This window comes from Glossina fuscipes, unplaced genomic scaffold, assembly GCF_014805625.2.
Source record: "Glossina fuscipes isolate IAEA_lab_2018 unplaced genomic scaffold, Yale_Gfus_2 3, whole genome shotgun sequence".
Taxonomy (NCBI): Eukaryota; Metazoa; Arthropoda; class Insecta; order Diptera; family Glossinidae; genus Glossina; species Glossina fuscipes.
Window position 1 is genome coordinate 7,556,235 of NW_023998417.1, and position 8,069 is coordinate 7,564,303.

At 31.0% G+C, this 8,069-nt stretch overlaps 1 long non-coding RNA gene across 1 annotated transcript; it reads left to right on the forward strand.

Moving 5' to 3' along the window:
• The first annotated feature begins 6,686 nt into the window (after window positions 1-6,686).
• LOC119635075 lies at window positions 6,687-7,645 on the forward strand. The gene is made up of 3 exons (XR_005247014.1): window positions 6,687-6,726; window positions 6,811-7,392; window positions 7,524-7,645. It is a non-coding gene; the product is annotated as an uncharacterized LOC119635075 (long non-coding RNA).
• The last annotated feature ends 424 nt before the right edge of the window (window positions 7,646-8,069 follow it).

An 8,069-nucleotide genomic window follows, 5' to 3' on the forward strand; every position in this document is an offset into this window, starting at 1 on the left:
ATAATTTTATATATAATTTTATATAATTTTTCGTAAAAATTTAACAGAGGGCGTTTTTTTTTTTTGTTACTTTATAATTACCTAAAGCATTTTGCAAGAAATTCACAACGAAGACAGGAAATTGTAATTGAAACAACGAACATGTCTGATGTAGGATTTTACTGCTCTGGTTTGGGGCTCTGAAGATGTTGTCTAGGTTGGTAGGTGTTGGAATCGTTTTGGCAACAGAAGTTATATTAGAAGTTGAAGTAAATTTATAAAAGATAACAAATAATAGCTCTCCATTGTTTAATCCATAGCTTGGGATATAGTACTCATTAAGACATTTGGGTTGGACATTTTACAAAAATAATGCGTTGGTTCGTAAAAGTTGGAAAAGATATATTTGAAAGTTCGCATAATAGAAATGCAATGAGAAAATATGAGCGTCTTTGTCGAGAGTCAGAGCGATTTTGTTGGCGACTGTTAAACTGTTTACTAAACAAGGAACTTGAGTTATATTCTCAATTGCTTCTACTTTCACTGAAGGCTTATTTAGCGACAGAAAAGAAAACCAGTGGGATGACGGAGTACATCGTTTCATTAAGGGTATTTGATGTTATATAGGCAGGCAATGGTAGTACCATATGCCAGAACCTTCAACACCTAATCGTTTTAATATCTATGTAAGTCCTCTTGCTCTCTATTAATTACCAAATATAATAAAATTATAACCATTTGTACTGAATAACTTATTATTATTGCTTACATTTATGTTTGCGATATCTTCTTAAATTTTCATTCAATGTTGCCTTGGTACTTGAACTTCCCAGCCAGGTTCGCCATTTGGCGATCAAATATTTATAAGACTCTCTCACATATGAATATTTGAAATCCCATAATGTACTCTTATTCTTGACTCTGTGCTTGCGTTAAAAGAAATGAGCAAGATGAAGGCTATAAAAAATCTTGCCAAAACTAAACGAAGCTTTTCGTTGTCGCAATAGTCGACTTATACAACTGACCGCTTTTGATTTTTCAATACCTCGGTAATTGCTCTTGCAAACACTTCTTTACTTACTTACTTATTAGTAGCTTTCGTGCAATATTGCAAAATCCAAGATGATGAACTGAAATCAAAATTTAATTAAATTTTTTTTTTATTCAGTTCATTACATTTAAGAATCAAATGGTTTAATACTTGGATATTTCTTCAAATTTCCACTTAATGAAAACCGCTACATTGTAGTTTCACAGCAATAATGTTTTTAACGCACTGCACAAGGGAAAACCCCCCTTCTCAATGAGACATAAATTTCGTGCTCATTCAACGGGAACATTCAACTGGAGAGCAGAGCACCTAATTTCAGACCATAACTTCTATAGTATATGAACTAATGCTTGTGTAAAGTGCAATCATATTACGGTACTTCATTTATTTTGTTAAAATATATAACAAGTATGTGACATACCAAATAATAATGCCAGAGTCCGACAACAACAATAACAAGGACAAAAACAACAAAAATGATAATAATAATAATAACAAGAGCAACTTTAAGGATACTGTAAGAAAACAATTCTCTACATATTAACACAAAGGACAGCATATAACAGCAGACAAAGTTATCAATGCTCGTATAAGTAAAAAGGAGCAAAACAAAACAAAACAAAACAAAAAAAAAGAAAAGAAAAGAAAAGAAAAAGGAAGAAAACCTTCATATATATAGAAAAACGGATAAAAAAATAAAGTAGTGTGAAGGAAAAGAAAAAGGAAACCATGTAGAAAACTCAAATGAACACAAACTTGGAAAATTATACTGAAAGCATTGACAACAAAGACAACAACAAAAACAATAACGGGGAACGATAATGATGATGTCATTGTCTAAAGGATAAAATGTGCAACAACTAATACGAGCAACGCATACAGTGACTGAATGTACAATAGTTAACAATATTATATATGTATGTGTGCTTACATATGTAGATATTCGTATAAGAATATAAAACATGCATACACATGTACATACAATCGTTATTCTAAAGAATATTAAATGCAAGTACATTTCTTATTTTTAGTTTTGTTATTGTTTTCTTTTCTTTGTTGTTTTTTCTATTAAATTAAACATAAAGCGTCTGAGGAGTAAAGGATGTGCTTTTGTGCAACATTAAAACGGAAGGACGCATAAAATAAATTGAAAGAAAGGATATCAATGCATATACAAACATTCATACATACATACATACATGACATTTTTATAAGCTTAAAATTGTCATTGCTTTGCAATAACAAAAACATGTTCGATGCACACGCATACATAAACGTACACATGCATGCACAAACACGTACATGAATGATACTATATGTCGGAGAGTTTCAATTTTCAAAATTAGTCTTTAAAAAAAAAAATGCAAAGAGAAAATTTATCTTTATTGTAATTTTTCTTTGAAATGTTGTTGATGCAACAACAACAACAACAATCACAACGTATAAAAATTAATTACATTCACATCAAACTTTCATATACATAGACAGATCTTATATGATATTAGATATGTAAACGTTTTCGTAACAGCGTTTTTCCTTTTATTATTGGATTGGCAAGAAATCATTCGCGGCCTTCGTGCGCGGATACCTTTGCATCTGTTTTGAATAATTGCCCTCCAGAGCTTTACTTGTGACTAGATTAGAGCCGATTACAAGCCATTAATAATATTCATATTTCAATTTCATACAGAATGGGTGGTTGTTTCCCTCTTCTATCGTATGGTATCTTGCCAGCCCATGTCAAAGATTTCGATATCTGAAATTCATAAAAAGAAATAATTATGTTTGCTATCAGTTGATAACAAGTAGGCGGATAGATTAGTGGAAGATAGATAGTTGAAAATTTCCGTAACACAAAATAGGATCAAAATCGATGTTGGCTATCAAATTGCTTAAGAAGAGTGCAATGGCTCACAAGTCCCTTTTATCTCAGCAAGGGAGAGATAAGAACTTATTACGACTCGTTTGAGGAATTCGATAGCATCTTTTCAACAATTTCACTCAATTATAGATTTTATTGAAACCTTGCAAAATTTTGATAAAATTATACTGATAGAGCTGAGTGGCATTAGCCTAACTTTTCTTACTATTGAAGGCCAAAAGGTGTTTGTGTTTATAGAATGTCATCGTAACCTTTTCTGAAAGTTGACGATCTCTGATCGCGTGAAATGAAAGGTATATAGTTAATAATAAGACTTTCTTCAAACGTCTAGATTCAGCGATCCTCATCTGACACTATTTGATTAGCCTTTACCTAAAAATGTTCTCCCCTTTTAATTCAAAGGCTATGACTAATTGTGATGATTTGAAATTCCGCTTAATTCAGCCTTTAGTTATTTATATTCTATACAAAAGGAAAGACATCCATAAAGTTGCAGAAAGGTGATGAGAATTAAGATTTTTTTACTTTTTTGCCAACTCTCTTAAAAATTCAAGAAAATCTGCATGAAAAGCATTTCTTTTTTATTTGCTTCTTACTTTTTTCTTCGCATCACATTTTAATGCAATTGATATATTTTTATTGTTGTAAATGCCTTATGTTGATATATTATTCGGTCTGGAATGCAGTAGGCATTCATTTGTACATATATACATACATACAGATTTTGGGTTTATTATTTTTAAAGGAAAATGCAGTAAAAAACATTAAAATTTATATTTAAATATAAATTATTGAAACAACACATATGTTAGTAAAGGGAATAAAAGGTACTTCCACAATCAAAGGATTTCTTCTGCAATTTGCTTGTAATATATTTGTAATATGTATATAGATAGATATGCTGATCAACATCAGTCTCCCTATCCGTCCTTACGTTCTCACTTGTTCAAAGTTGCAAAAATGAACGATGAAAGTGTTAAAAAACTGTTAGACATACCTACAAGTCGACATACATATACATGTTCCTACACCTATACCCGCATACATGAAAATATTAATTATTCGATTTTATTCTGTTATCAAAACAATCTAACTGGTCTGCACATAAAATTCCTGAAAAGTCTACAACTTCCAAGCTTTAGAAGGTTACGTAAACTAAAAAACGAATTTGTCGAACAAAGCTGTGTTATTCATGCTTTTATCGAGAAATTTCCAAGTAAACGCCGGTATTAACTGAAGAGGACAAAGTAGGACTGCCTAAGTTACTATCTAATAAGAAAAAAAAAAAGAGATTCAGTGCTACGGCGCGATAAGTCGCGTAAATATGAGAAGCAAGCGTAAGATAAAAAAAAAGATTTAAAAAATGAAAGTATGGAGCATATGCTCAAGAATATGTAAGAAACGAAGATCGACCATATAATTAATGTTCGTCTTGAAAATGGCAACTCCTTACATTTATGTGAATTTAATGTGGGATGGGATTGAAAATGACCAACATGTTACTAAGCTATTTAAATAAGTTCTGCTTAAGCCGTTTTACAGATAAAAAAATCCACTGCGCTCCAATATATTTCATATAATTTTACGAGTGATTTAAATCCTTTAACATATTTGTTTTCCTATTTTTTAATTTAATTTTCAACTTATGATATAAAAAGGGAGTACTTTTTCTCCCTCCTTTTTTCATTTTTTTTTTTTTCTAAAACTCAAAAAAGAGAAAAAGTAAAACTAATAAATGGATTACTTGATCAAGCAATTTCTTGCAACAAACTTGTCGGAGTTAAAAGCACAAAATCATAAATAACTCAACAAATGATATCGAATTCGTTGCATTCTATTTGTGAGCAGTCGTTGTCGCTTTTTTGTGTTTATTTATTTATATATATATATATATATATGTTTCTTTCATTCTTCTTTGCTTTTCTAAACCAATAAAAAAGCAGAAGTAGAAACTCAAACCAAGTTAAAAGACATACATACATTATATATATACATACACATTTACCGAAATCCTAGTGGCACTGCACACGATGCAATCCAGATATGTTTCATTACAGTTTGAGTTTTTAAGGTGGCGCTCAACTCGAAAAACGTACACGGCTTAGATAAAAACATGTGTGACTATGTAAATGTGTTTATACACAGCTAGAGTAACACATTGTGCAGCATGCTTTTCATATGACATTCTAATTGCAGAATGCAGTCAATGCGAAAGTGCAAAATCATGTCAACAACAATTTTCCATTGGCGGCATACATTCGCTAACATACATTTGTCCAGACATGCTTTTCTGAGTTTTTAAGGGAAGGTGGTGTTGCTTGTCCTAATGATTGCTATGTTACCACCGACACTGAATACTAAAAGTAGAGATAGTTTCTTGCTTTTTTTTTTGTGCTTATTCGATTTGCCTTTGAAATGAAATAACATTTGTAGCAAACTTGTCATACGAAGCACATTGAGGAAATCAGAAAAAAATAAATTCAAAAATCATTTCTAGATTTCTAAGATAACATAAAACTGGATCTTTTTTCATAACATAAAACTGGATCGGTAGATAATTGTTATCTGTATTTTTCTCAATTATAAGTTTAGTGCTGGCTATCGTATAGACGGGTCTTGACTTTTGCCTTGCTGGGCGAGATGCTGTACCCTTAAGCGCTGATTACTTTTTATATGGGAGATATCTAATGGTAAGAATTTAATTTCTTTTTATCGCTTATACGACACTTTCGGTTTTTTATCCGCCTGGGTGGCCGAGTAGGCAAGAGTCTCGACTAGCAACTCATTGGTCGTGGATTCAAGTACGGTAGAGTTTTTAATAAAGCCCAAAACCTTAGATCCTAGTACTTTAACACTTTAGTCTTAAAATTTATTCTCTGACTAAATTAATAATAATAATAATAATAATACTTTCAGTTTGTAAGCAGCAAGAAGCCTTTAAGTTTTGGTTTTCATCATGAATATCCTTTGTTCTTAGAATTGAATAACGTGCTGGTTACACAGATTCGCCATTTTATTTATCCAAAGCAAGGCATTGCCAGATTATAATGAGACAATTCACTTTAATTCAACAAAGCGAAACTTCTTTGATCTTAAACATTTTTAAGTATATATGTTTATTATACCAACCACTAATACTGTTTTTTCTCATAATGTATGCAACACCCAAAAGGAAGCTGCAGAAACTCTATAAAGTATATATATTCTTGACCAGCTTTAAATTCTGGGTTGATTTAGCCATGTCCTTCCTTCCTGTCCTTCTGCATGTTTGTGTGGTGTGTGTTGTTGGCATTCTACTGGTGCCAAAAATGAAGATATCTATTTCAAATTTAGTAGAAACGTTGGAAGTTCCTGCACGCAGTTTGGTATTGAATGCGGGCCAAATTTATCCGAGCACAAGCGCTCAGTGGAGCATAAACGAACACAACTTGGGATGGGAATGGATTATTCACAAATTGTAAAAGGTAGCCATCTGAAATTTTCCACATTTACTTTGCCGAATACTATACTCGTTAGATCCAAAAATGGAACCAATCGGCCATGCCCATACCAAGTTACAAATAATTAAATATAATTTTTTTTTTCACTTTTTTCAGGTTTTTTATGCTTCTTTATTGTGATAAAGAAGCAACGCGGGCAGGATGCTTAAAACTATTTTGTGCATTCCTCAAATGAAGATATATATTATCTGCCTAAAAATGGGTTAATTTTAAAGTGAGTATGGTAGACACTGCGATTAATTTTTTCTTGTTAATACCAGCAAAATGGGTACCAAATAAAAGAACTTGGAAAGTAGGACGCGAAAAGCGTAGTGGTGGGTATGCGAGATTCGGCCTTTGCCGAATATAACTTTCTTACTTCTTTTTTTCTCGTTGCAATTTTTGAAAATCCTCAACAGTTCAAATCTCTCTCCATGATCTAATTCAAACATGATGTCAACTGCAAGGAAACTGCCTTTAGGAAGAAAGGGATGAAGCCGCTTTTTCGATGATAACAGATGGGAATCCTATGTTCATCTTCTTTTCTAATGGTATGTATACATATATACACATATAAATTTATATATTTCCATTTATTCAGAATTATGTAGTGAGGGGTAAGCAACGTCGTCCTAAATGTAAAATAATGAAAATTTCGTTTCTCGTTGCAAACGTAGAGGGTGTAACGGTACCAAATCGAGAAAAGTAAATGTTTGCTTATCAGCAGAAAGGTAAATCGTTCTAAATCTAAAAAATTCTTAAATAGAAAAGAGGAAAAGTTTGTTTTTTTCTAGAAAATGATGATTACTTTCAGCCGCTCTTTTGATTATTAGTTTATTAGATTAACGTTACATCTAGTTTTAAAAATTTGGAGTAGAGCCGATAGCTGTCACACAACCGCCAACACGCAGGAAGAGGGATCAATTAATCATGGTCGAACAAATCTGGTTTCTACATTCTTCACAAAATCTTCATTTTATAAATTAAATGAAGAAGAAAAGGTAATTTTTATCTTCTGCTTTTTTTTATTATTTTAAAAAAAATTCCTAAACCACTAACAATTGTTCTTAAATTTTTTTAAAAGCGTGCTTTTTATTAACACTATTATATCATAAATTTTTTTTCTTAATAGGTTTCTTAACAATACTACCGCATTCAAAGGCTGTACTGGGATTTTCTACCTTGACGCCGTACCTGTACCTATCTCGGAAAAATGGTTTGTGAGGAGGACGATTGAATATTATTCGGTTTTGCACACTTCCCATTTCACGAAGAAAGCTTACAATTTGAATCATTGCTACGATGACGTCAAACATAAATTTATTACGTAATTATCTTTTTTAATTTAAGCTATTGTTTTAGTAGGTTTATTTATATATTATATAAAAATATATTCTACTCAATAAAGTAATAATAATAAAAAAATACCGTTTTTGTTGTTTTGGAATTCGTTTGTGTAAGTATGTATATATTTTTTTCAAAATTTTTTTGAAAATTTTTTTCAAAATTTTTTTTCAAAATTTTTTTCAAAATTTTTTTCAAAATTTTTTTCAAAATTTTTTTTCAAAATTTTTTTCAAATTTTTTCAAAATTTTTTTCTCAAAAATTCTTTTGGTTTATGTAAAATTTTTTTGTTGCTAAACATTTTATGTATATAAACATTTTTCAAATGTTTCTG